Consider the following 12547-nt stretch of genomic DNA (forward strand, 5'->3'; position numbering starts at 1 on the left):
CATGGAAGATCAAGGTATAAAAAAGATGATAGCTCCCCTCCTTTTGGTACTCGGTCGTTTGGTTGCCCGGAAGGTTATTGATAATTACCATTTAAATCATTGCTCAAATTCCCTAAATACCAACTGCAAATTATTATTTAGTCATACTTAATGCCCTATTAATTATTAGGCTAAAGAAAAGCTCAAAATTTCCCGTACTTTTATTGTGTTTTGTTGGAGAACTTTTTAAGACCCTGACTGACGTCCCTTCCTAAGGGGACAACTCATGTACATACAAACTCTTATACACACATACGTCCGCTCAGTGAAACTGCTCAGGGCCATTGTTGGCTATGATTGATGCGTAGACCGTGTTGTTTTACCTTGTTTTGTCGCCGAACTTTTGGTCGCCGGACTTTTGGTCGCCGGACGTTTGGTCGTCCGGACCCAAACAACCGGCGACCAAACGTCCGGCGACCAAAAGACGGCGACCAAACGACCACACACGCCTCCTGTCATGCCGATAAAAGATAACCTGGAGCTCATAACTCAAATCTTATACATTTGTGTTACCGAGTTTCGTTAAAAGAATATTGTCATTCTTCACGACTTCACAGCTTCAACATTCGCTTCAGTAGATTGCATTATTATATTTTAAGTACAAAAAAAACAAAGAAAAAAAAATGCTGAAACTCGCAAGAGGAAAAAAAGGGGATTAAAAAACATGGTGAAAGGTGGAAGTCGCTTCTTCTTCTTCAGCGCTGAATTGGGTGTCTCTCCGCGCTGAAGAAGAAGCAATATTTCACTGTAGAAGAAGAATGACACACCAAATAATATAAAAGGCCATGAAGGACAACATCTTGCCTTCTGCTCTTTTGTTGTGAGTGAATTTCCCTCCATGCACATCACCTGTGGAGAAAGACTACGCTGATCTTATTCTAGCTTTGTTTGGATTTTGAGTCGCCGTTGAAAATGCCTCCCAAGCGTCTTGGGCCATCTAAGGCATTGTTGGGTTTATTCTGGGATGTTTCTATATGTTTTGTAAGCATTTTAATAAGTAAAAAAGCTATAAATTAATGTATACTTTATTGGGACCAAGCAAGAGGACACTTTCCCCCACAACTGCTTTCGAGGCCAGTTAATTGTTTTCAGGACTATTGATGGTAACAAACCCCTTGTTCCCTGCCAAGGATGCTGATCTACAAAGGACTCATAAATTGCTTGGACTGGGACGCCGGCAGTTTACCTTATAAAGAAATTATTATGCTTATACTGCAAATTCTTACGCAGGTGTTTTGGTTTCGATCTAATATGAGCAGTTGTTTTTTTACCTTAAGGGTGTTATTCGGTTTTCTTATGCAATTGTTTTGAATCAGATTACATTAAATGTTTTCAGTGTGTCGCGACTAAATAGAGAGAAGAATATGCCGCACGTCAGAAATACTTTTGAACGAAGCCGCGTTATGAGTGATTTCTCCTTGCAAGTTGTAATCAGTTATGTCAACGATGTCTTCCTGTTTTAATTAAATATTACTAATAATGATTAAAGGGTATTAATCATTATTCCCACAGGCATCCAATGAGTCCAAGAAAAAATGAGACATGATGACAGTGACTGAAAAAAGTGATGTTGCAACATATGTTAAAGGCACTGTGCATTATACCAAGAAAGAAACATTCAGAAGACACCAACAATATCCTTTTCCAAGGACAACAAGGGAGTGGTAACTACTAGGAATTAAAAAAAAAGAACCAGCATTACGAGTAATTTTCTCCGTCGGTACGGCCGTGAAAATTGCATGAGGAGAGGACTTTAACGCACTGCTCGAGAGCCATTCAGAATCCCCCTGCCTCTAACTGATTAGGACCACGTCGAAATTATCCCATCGGGGAGTGAGTATGTGTATGTAGTATGATACTAATAATAGGGGTGATCCTACTTCGCGGTTGTTCAATTTTTGCGGCCATGTCTGGTCTACATTATCCGCAATATTCGACTGATTAGTCTATAAGTAAAACTGTGTTATTCGTACACCAATTAAACCTAAAACGGGTGAAATTTGAAACCCATACATTTGAAGACTCTAGCGTACTATACTGATACTATTGTTGTTGCATACGCATGCTCTATCATTATTTGATTGAAATGCAACAATGAGGGGGAAGGAGGGTGGGAGGGAAGCGAGCGATAGCATGAGATGGCAAGAGAAAGAAGTGGGTCTCATGCATGCATGCACGTTACGCAGGCTTTAGGAGCTCCCTGCCTTTCCATAATAATCATTTGTGATAAAGATGCAGACCAGGAGAAAATATAACAAAGCATAGATTGCGAAGCCTTTATCTGGCAACCCAATTGCGGTACAATTTTGGCTCCTTTGACAAACACCATTACATGCCCTATAAAGGTTGAAAGGTCTAAAGTATCATTTTTTTGGAATAGCTGTCCACTGTCCCTGAATGGGTTAACAACCACACGGAAATAATACTAGTATTAATGCATTCAATTAATCAGAGGGTATGATGCACGCTGTTCACGTATTTATTAATACATTATGTATGACATCCACCGGATGTTCACAAAAATACTGTACTTATGTCTGCCAGCACCATTATCACACAATACTTACCATTGCACAGAAAGGGTGTGATGTCCAATTTGGATTTTTTTGTTAAATCCGATGATTTGGGTGTAGCTGTTCATCGTACAAAATACTTACAATATATGACTTGCAGTGTTAGGGGAATGGGAATCTAACAGTTAATATTGTCCTATCAAAAAGGAAAAGATATTTTCCACATATTTCTTCGAATCATCCGAGTACCATTTCTTCGACATTGCTCGTCTGTGTTTGTTTGTATTGTCAATTGTTAAGATTATTACTCTTGTTGATGACAAACTAGTACTGGAAAATTGTTGAATATTCATCATATTTTTTGGATGTGGGAAAAAAAAGCTGAATTTGTTAGAAATAGACACACGCGTCAGAGAACATTCAGTGCACACATCATATAAAAGCAAACCTGCACATGCAATGAAAAAAATTGGTTACGTGTAACATATGGTCAAATAAATCGAAATGGACCTGCAGTGTGATTAGCAGCTTAAAAAAAATCTCTAATGAAAAGTTTGCTTTTGTCTACCGAATTATTTTATTCAGCAGCATGCTCTTTAAATGCCCCCAAACCGACTTGCGTCACATTTTATGCCAGAATGCACAGGCCCACCATAAAAAATTAAGGCTCTGAAAGCTTACTGTAAATGAACGGCTGAATGGTCTATGAGACAAATGCTGTGCTCTAATAAAATTGAACACTGTACATAAATACCTCACATTGCAGCAATAAGTAAGGATAGTGGATTCTATTTTGAGGCATTTAGTAGAATAAAATGCCTCTGTGGGTTTCCTCCGGGTACTCCGGTTTCCTCCCACATTCCAAAGACATGCATGGTAGGCTGATTTGAGACTCTAAATTGCCCCTAGGTGTGGGTATGGGTGTGAGTGTGTATGGTTGTCCATGTCCTTGTGCCCTGCGATTGGCTGGCCAGCAATTCAGGCTGTCCCCCGCCTGTGGCCCGGAGTCAGCTGGGGTAGGCTCCAGCACCCCCTGCAACCCTAATGAGGATAAAGCGGTTCAGAAAATGAGATGAGAAATGAGATTTTTTTTAATTTGCCCTGCCAGGAATCCATATAATGTTTAAAAAGATTTCACAGTTTTAAAAAAGAACCAAGAAATTGCTGCTGTAGGAATATATTTTCCTAAATTTCCCAATATACCAACATTTTCCATTAGAATGATGTCTACGTGAACTCATTGGCTTTTCATTGATCTTCCATACCGCATATCCTCGAAAGGTTTGCGGGGGTTGCTGGAGCCTAACCTAGCTGACTTCAGGCAAAAGGCAGACTACGCCCTAGACTGGCTGCCAGTCAGCTGTGGGGCACACTCACTATCACAATCACAATCAAATACCACCACTGGTGGGAATCGAGCCTATGCCTGCCTGCACTGAAGTCAGGCGAGTGAACCTCTACACCACAACACAGCCCTTCATTGGCTCAAACATAAGCATTCAAAGTGAATTCCCAGGTGAAAATTAACTGGAATGGGAAGCAACGAGTTAAGAAGCCAGTTTGTTGAGAAGAATGTTGCAACAATACTCTCATTGTATTGATGTACAGAGATGTTGCATTGAAATACGTTCATACTCTGGAAGGAAGACGGAAGCATTTTACATTTATTTTTCCATTTAGAAATAGGTCAGTTTTCTCTTTAAAAGTCCTGACTGAAGTATACCGATGAGTATTGGATCACATTATCTCAGAAGCGAGATCATCATTATTTTGAGCTTGGTATCCAAATTGTATCCTATAAAAAGATGCCCAGAGTTTCCACCCCTAAAACAGCACGTACTAGTGTGGTGTATTTAATAGCTGAATCTTCATGACTCAAGATGGAGTAGTTGACTTTCATCAGCATTGATCCTTATATGCACCATTGCTTCTTTGCACCATTTATCAGCTCTGCTGCATGTGCTCCACTTTCAAGCTGAATTGACTCTAAAAAAATCCCTAAAGAAACGGCATTTTCTTTCTTCACTGAAAAAAGAAAGGCTACCTCACGTGGTTGTCTGTAAAAAAATAAAATAAAATAAAAGACGACGCGTACATTTTGCAATTTATCCAACCTCTTCCTCATGAAGACGCTTTAGGAGAAGAGAGGTCCATCAGTCCAGCAGCCCTCGTATCTGCAGTAAGCGCGCGTGTAGGAATAGACACACGCACACCAGAGCACATTCAATGCACACACCACACCACACTACACCACGCAAACACAAACGTGCACGACGAGTTAGTGTGAGGGGTGAGGAGGGAGGGAGTGAAGCGAGCGCTAGCGCGAGATGGCAAGAGAAAGAAGCGGGTCCCATGCATGCATGCATGCACGTTGCGCAGGCTTTAGGAGCTCTCTGCTGGTCCATAAACGCGCGCGCTTCCAGGCTGCCTCTTCCTTCTCCTTAGCCCCGGGACGGCTATGACAGGATACCGAGAGCTGTGATCTCATTGAGGCTGCTGGAGCCCCCCACCATGTGCGGGGCCAGCAGAGATTGCAGTGGAGAATCCGCCGCAGGCGCACGCACAATGACGGTTGGATTACTACAACATTGATGTTCTTTGCAGCACTAGCAGCAGCTCCGTCAGAAAGTCCGAACACCGTGGAATTTCACTCCATTCTTTTCAATTTTGGGGGACACGCTGGAAATTGTCGCTTTCCAGATATCGGGTGGTTTGTTAACCCGCCTGCTGTGCAGTGGTTGAGAGTGAGCACCATCCGAGGCTGCACGCTTTCTCAAAAGAAAAGGGGGACTCTTACAATGGCATCTCACTCTACTATTTTGGCATCTCACGATACTATTTTGGAGCTCTGTGGAAGGGAGATGTTGTGAGTAGTTCTCATTTTTTTTATCCGGATCTTGCATGTCGGGGATACAATACCATCACCCACACCCCCCCAGCCCCCCATTCCTCGTTGATGCGCTCTGCGGGTTCCCCCACAGGCGTCCCCGAGCCAAAGTGCGGCACACACACTTCACCACTTATGGTGAATTCGCTTTAAAAAAGGATGGAAAATAATCAAACAATCACATCAATGGTTGAAAGTAAAAAGAAGAAGAAGAAAATAGCTCTGCATCGTGTACGCTCTAATTAGCTCATATCTCATCCAGTTGCGCAGTGAGGAGAACGCAGGATGCTTTGAAGCGCATGAATGTAAAACACCTCCCTTGTACCTGGAAACCTAATGTCTCCCAAAATAATTTGCACCCTTTCATTGACTGAAAATGTCAAATTAAAACCACGGCCTGATTGTGCTAGTTTAACATTATCCATATATATGACACACAAAACGCCCAACTCGTTAAAACATGTCGCATTGAAGGAAATATAAAAGATCAAGTGAGGAAAAATTAGGGAACAATACGTTTCTTCTGCTTCCATCAAAAGGAGTCGCTAAGAGCTTACTCGGGCAACTTTTAATGTGAGTACGTACGTCCTTCCGCAGAACTATTATTACTCTTTTTTTAATTTCAGTTTTAGAAACATGGTTTTAGTTCAGAATTGTATGTCTTCTATATGTAATCGTATATTTGCGTTTTGGGGGAAAAAAGGCATTTTGATGAAAACGTTCCATCTCTGCCGTGGGCGCAAGACGCAATCCCTCTAACATCCAGTAGGGGTCGTTCTTGTATTGTATTGGTTTCATTGAACCGAATTGAACCTCCCTGCTCCTGTTCTCGGGCTCTAGTCACGTTGTTGAAGCACAGTTCTCTCCTCCTCCCTTCTCTGTAAAGGCGTCAGCTGCAGCCCATGGAGGGCCAATCCATATTTCTTTGACAGAAAAAGGAAATAAAGTATTAACCCATATCCCCCCATATAGATTGAGGCCATCACCAGAGCTTTTTTCCTTTCTAGTTTGGCTGCTTACCTGCTAAAATGAAGTGAATGGCTTATACATGACGAAATTTCATAAAATCTTAAATTATTGAATGCTATGTGGCAACAGATGAAGGCCACATTCCATGAATCATTTTGTGAATTCCACGCTACAGAAGGAATATTGTAGTGTGCTCCATGTACTGTATATGGATGAATAAATTGTCTAGTACCCTCAGAGTCTAGCCCCCAGAACGCCCTTTGAAAGAAAACAATTGCTTTTCTCTTTGGCAAAGGAGGACTGCGGCATCATTTATTGGCTGCGACCACCGATCAAGATGTATAGATTAAAAATAACCTCTCTGTAAACATGCTGCCCATGTCAATTAAATGCTAAAAGCTTAATTACAAAAGCTTCTATCTGGAATGAGTTCAGTTGATCATGAAGGAAAGCCAAATGATAGTTTTGCTTTGTTATTTATCAATATTACCATTATACATGTATATTTAACATTTTTTTATGACATGCCTTGATTCACTTATCTGTCAAGTGACACAAATAATTTAAAATCAGAAAAATAAGGGCTTTTTCTTTTCTTTTTAGGGGCGAATACTGTTGTCAGAAGTTATATAATCGACCCCATTTTTATTTCATGGTCTACTAAAATTTGCATGTTCTCCCTATTCTCTCCTAACCTGACAATAGGTTACATAAATTGAAAACTCTGTAAGTCGCCTTCCAGTGTGAAGTGCTAGGCTTGTCTTACTGAAATGTATACGATGTCTAACATGGTATACAACATCTCAAGGTCCCACTTTGACCGTATTTTGTTACAGGGAGTTGTCATATGTGTCCGCTTATACTGATACATTACAAAGAAGAGTTCCAAAAAGGTCATGTTTTATGCAAGGTTCACTTGGAGATGCACAATAGCTAGGGAATGACTTTTACACACTCTTGACCTTTAAAAACTTTTGATTAGCTAAAGTGTTGCAGTCTACAAAAAACGTGTTTATGTTGATTGGTGCTAATGTAATAAAATCTTTCTCATTCCTGACAAAAAACGTTTGACAGCTTTGAGGAGGTCTTAACTTTGTATCCAACGTGGGTAATATATAAGAAGTGTAGTCACTCTGTGATAGCTTTGAAATATGTCGTTATCACACAGAGAATCTGTAATTTTGCAGGTGAAGTAGCTCGGCATATTAATATACAATTTTGTGTGTTCAATATTTGTAATAACATCAATGCTATTTGTCAGTCTGCACAAGAGGGTTTAACTTGTAGTCAATCTAGTTTTGCTAAAAAAATGCAACCGATTATTTCTTTTAATGTTACATTTAGTAAATTAAACTGTCAACACATGATTATTTATAATTTTTTCAATACAGTGGCAAGAAACTACTATCCAAAACAGAAAAAAAGCCTCAACGTAGCTTCAATCAAAGTTGTTAAACTCTTCGCACTTACAAAGAATACGCATTAAATATAAAATGGTTTCACAGGAAGTAAAAGCACTGCTATCATTGACTGACAATGACACTTAATTGTGCGGTGGTAACCCTAAACTATACGCATTCAACTCAGCATTCTAATGGTCCAAACTCTAGTTTTTGTTAATTGCGGTCCACCACACTTTTATTGTCTAACTAATCATTTGAAGTCCTTGTACTAATTGAAAACTCATTGAAGAAAGTCATAAAATTGGCTTTCTTGCATCCATTTTTAATTTGATTGCAGGCATTTTGATTAAACTCTCTTCCTTAGACCTGTGTAATGGCTCTTATTTTGGTGAAACGGGCTTTCCTAGCTAAGGAACCGTCCCAAAATTGAAAATGTACTATTTCAGATCTTCCCATCAAAGCACAGCACAAGCTATCATCAGTCCCATAAAACAAAGCATTGTCACGTTCTTTTTGTAATGGAGCTACACAGCACAGTCACCATAATTTCATTGCATTGACTTTCCTACAATGAAGTAAAAGTATTTCAGATTAAAGTAATGATGGGGTTGAAAGATATTCATTTTATTGACCCCAAGCCCCAGAATCTAAATGTGTGTTTAATGTAATTTAACGTCTTTCTTCTGTCGCCTCTACTCTCTTCTCTGCCATCTGCTCTGCGCAAATGTGCATTTGCCCCCATAAGAAGCCCAGCGGAAGTAATAGTTTGTTACGGCTCAGGTTTCAACATGTCTACCCACTGCACAAACCTTTTTAGCTGTATACTTTGCTCTCTACATTTATTAGAAGATCTCTCAATGTGGTTTGTATCTCACAGCTGCCTAAAAAGCTTTAGCAATAACTAAAATTGTCTTCTATATTTTTTTAAATAATATGCTTCTGTCATAAGTTAATAGCCTTATGTGCAGACATTAAATGAGGTCTTTATGAATGCCATCCTTAATATCAAATTTAGCAGCCTTTCAAGGATAGGATTTACGAAACTATGACTGTTCAAAGGTTGGCACTTAAGACCTGTAACTCTTTAAGGATCAAGGAAAAAAGGGATTCCACTTTTCGTTGGTTTGCCTGTTCAAAATGGTACTCAGACGTTTGGTCACCCGGAAGGTTATTGATAATTACCATTTGAAATTGTTGCTCAAATTCCCTAAATACAAACTGCGAATTATTATTTAGTCATACTTAATGCCCTATTAATTATTAGGCTAAAGAAAAGCTCCAAATTTCTCGTACTTTTATTGTGTTTTGTTGGAGAACTTGTTAAGACCCTGAATGACGTAGCTTCTTAAAGGGACAACGCATGTACATACAAACTCTTATACACTCACACACGTCCGCTCAGTGAAACTGTTCAGGGCCATTGTTGGCTTTGATTGATGCGTAGACCGTGTTGTTTTACCTTGTTTTGTCGCCGGACTTTTGGTCGCCCGGACCCAAACAACCGGCGACCAAACGTCCGGCGACCAAAAGTCCGGCGACCAAACGTCCGGTCACGGTTCAAAACGGTGGTGCACAATCCGCCAGAAGCAAGAAAGACAACTATAAAGAATATAAAAATGTTGACTGAATAGTGAAATACTGGTGGTTACATAAATCAGTTTTGTGTGTAAAGCGGGATGAAGTAGAGGATAAAAATTGGATATGAGCAATGACATGCATTTCTTTAAATTAACTTTGTATAGGTTGCTGATTGAATATTATGGAGCTTACAATATATCTATAGATTTGGTGATAGATCGTGATACTGTGTAATCAAATAGGTAATCAATATGCTCCGACCAAGAGTTGATTTATTGTTGTAAAAATATGTTACTATTTTATGAAGGAACACCGTCTATGTTTACTCATTGTCCAATTCATTTTCAATGGAATGTTTAGCGCCAAAAATGAATCAAAATGAATTGAACATCTAGCACCATAAGACACTTAAACATGAACATTCAAAATTAGTCCTCCCAGGTTAAATGAATTGGATGTGTATCATTGTCAATGTGTTAAGAAAAACACTTATTTGAGGTTTTAATGAACTAAATTATGCATGTTTTATGCAGTACCAATATGTTTTCACAATAGCTTGCTTAGAATTGTGAAATGTTCTTATTAGTTTTGGAATCTGTGTATATACCAATCAGGGCAGATGATTTGGTCCAACTATGTGAGGATAACATTGAATAGAAGCTTCATGAAGTCATCTGAATGAAGGTGAATTGAGGTGTCAATCGAGTTTCTTCTTTGGTATCTTAGAATTAAGTTTCAATTTTAACAAGTTAGGACACACTAGCTAGACTCTGAAAATGAGCTATTACACTCCTGCTTGCAGTGGGATGTAGCCCTGTTACGCTAAAAGGAGTTATCAGAGGTTATAAAGGTGTATGATTCCAGTAAACCCCTCGGGCACCCCTTGTTGGAAGTGTTCCAGGCATATCCAGCTGGCCCGACCCAGAGAAAGAGAAACAAATTGCAGATGATCTGACCTGGGAGCCAATTGAGTTTCACCGTTATATGGATAAATGGTGCATAATTGTTGGAACGACAGAATACATTTTCTTCTCGAATGGTTTTGCAATTGATAAACTCCACAGAAGTAAGCAATGCAGTTAGAAAATATGGAGGAGTTTTATAGTCATATAATCACTTAGGGGAAACAAGTAAGAAGAAAAACAAAAGGTAAAGTATAGGACATATGTAAATGAATAAAAAACTAACTGTAAAATCAGAAAAAAAATATCAAAGGCAATCTTCTGAAACCAACAAAAAAGCTACATAAATGGAGACTGATAAATATTCATACTCGCACAAATAGATACATAAGCATCATCAGCAACCTTTTTTTGGTCCAGACTGTAAATAAATCATAAGCACCAACGTATACATTATTTTCATTTATTTTTTAATGCTGGTAAGGGAGATACAGGGAAGTACTATCATGACCACGGTGGTAAATTAAGTCAAACTAATCATCATGTAAAGATAATGCATGCTGAATTATTGAGGCAAATCAAAGCTGGTTATGTGTGAACTGGAAAACAGGCTTGGCAGAGATGAACCAATATCGTGGTAATGTGCCTGACTATAAAAATAGAGTATGTAACTCTCTTTTTTATTTTAAAATCAGTTATGTACAATATAGACAAGAGCAGAATGATCATACTATATATATATTTTTTCTTTTTTTGTAGCAGGAAAGTGTGTCTTTTGTGTCTGTATGACTGGTATCCATGATTACGGCTGTGCCTGCCAAACATTGTTCACTGTTGTGGTGCCAAAAGAGGGGTAGCCTCTGTGTGACGGCATACTGCTTCAATCCCATTTGGATTGTGTTACTTGTATGCTCACTCTACTTGGTCGTTGCATGAGAGCTATTTTTAAAAATTCTTTTCATTTTTAGTAAGTAAAATGCATTTGCTCCATTTTTACTTCTCTCTGTTTATTCATCCTGAAGTTCTGATACGATGCATAAGACTTATCCCGAGCCAAAGGCTAAAATGAAATTTTAGCCTCATATAATTAAATGGATCTTTTCATTGTGAAGTGTTTTACTCAACTCAGCATGCTGGCCTAGCGGCAATCTTTGAGTCCAGGATTTGAGTCCGATTATAACCAGGCTTACTGAATTTGTTTTCCAATTAAGAAATCAGAACTGAATAAGACATAACCAGAGGGTAAGTCAACCAATAAATCTGTGTGCTTTATTTATTTTTCCAGACGTGGATTTGGCAAATTTGACTTTTAATATGTGACTCGATGAGAAGGAAGTGTTGAATGAAGGAAGGAGCGACTCTTTCAAGGAACCACAAATTACGGCAAACCTAGCCAATTGAACTCTTTTCTTACACGTGAATCACCACCATCACAGGGCAGAGATAACATAAACATATGGTGGGGAGACTCAGGCTCAGATATGACATATTTCTTTAAATGTATCTTCAGCACTGGGCACTTTACATCTAAAATCAGTGAATCTTCCAAATTCCGAACAAGATAAAATCTTTTAAGAATTGCTTACGCATTTTTGGCATTAGATTAGATAAGCATTTGTCCACACTTCAAAAGGATTGGGGTTCTATTCGTGATAAACTCATTGGATGCCATTGATAATGCTATAAACCCATTGGTGGCCACCGAAGACGTTAGACGTTCAGTCCATATTTAATGGGGTAAACGCCTCCCAACACCACTGCTTCACTGTATGGGCGAAGTCATTATGTTAATGATTGATTTACCTGTCAATGTGCTTATGGTGGTCCTGAAAATAATCACAGCATCATTAGAGCTAGACTGTTGGCATAGATGCTAACAAAATTAATTTCCTCATGGAGCCAACTGATTTATTGTTCATAGCAAGCCTAAATGGCAGCCCTCATGATTTTCAAGTAAAAGTATTATAGATTAGAGATGGAAATCCATTATCCATTATCCTTTGGACTGACCAGCATTTGAATGAATCACTCATATGCAGTGGTGGGCCGTCAGGGCCTTCAAGGCCTTCTCTGCTGGCCTAAGAAATATCTGAATCATATATTATATTTTGTCCATCAATACTTATTAAATAATTCCAAATTGTCTGTTAGCTTCCTTTCATTGCTTTTCCCCCTGGTTGCACTGCTTCCAGATGTGTGTTTTCATATTGAAGCATTTAACCAATCACATTTCAGCCATTATTTGTTGCCAGGGTC

The 12547-nt window shown here is 39.0% G+C and overlaps 1 protein-coding gene across 1 annotated transcript in view; it reads left to right on the forward strand.

Annotated features, from left to right (window-relative positions):
- Positions 1-4852: 4852 nt before the first annotated feature.
- The window catches only part of grin2aa (glutamate receptor, ionotropic, N-methyl D-aspartate 2A, a), a 123518-nt gene continuing 115823 nt past the window's right edge, over positions 4853-12547 (forward strand). The window contains exon 1 of the mRNA XM_077618346.1: positions 4853-5418. The gene's annotated coding sequence lies outside the window, so the exon portion shown is untranslated. The remainder of the gene's footprint in view (positions 5419-12547) is intronic.

Source organism: Stigmatopora argus, chromosome 14, assembly GCF_051989625.1.
Source record: "Stigmatopora argus isolate UIUO_Sarg chromosome 14, RoL_Sarg_1.0, whole genome shotgun sequence".
NCBI lineage: Eukaryota > Metazoa > Chordata > Actinopteri > Syngnathiformes > Syngnathidae > Stigmatopora > Stigmatopora argus.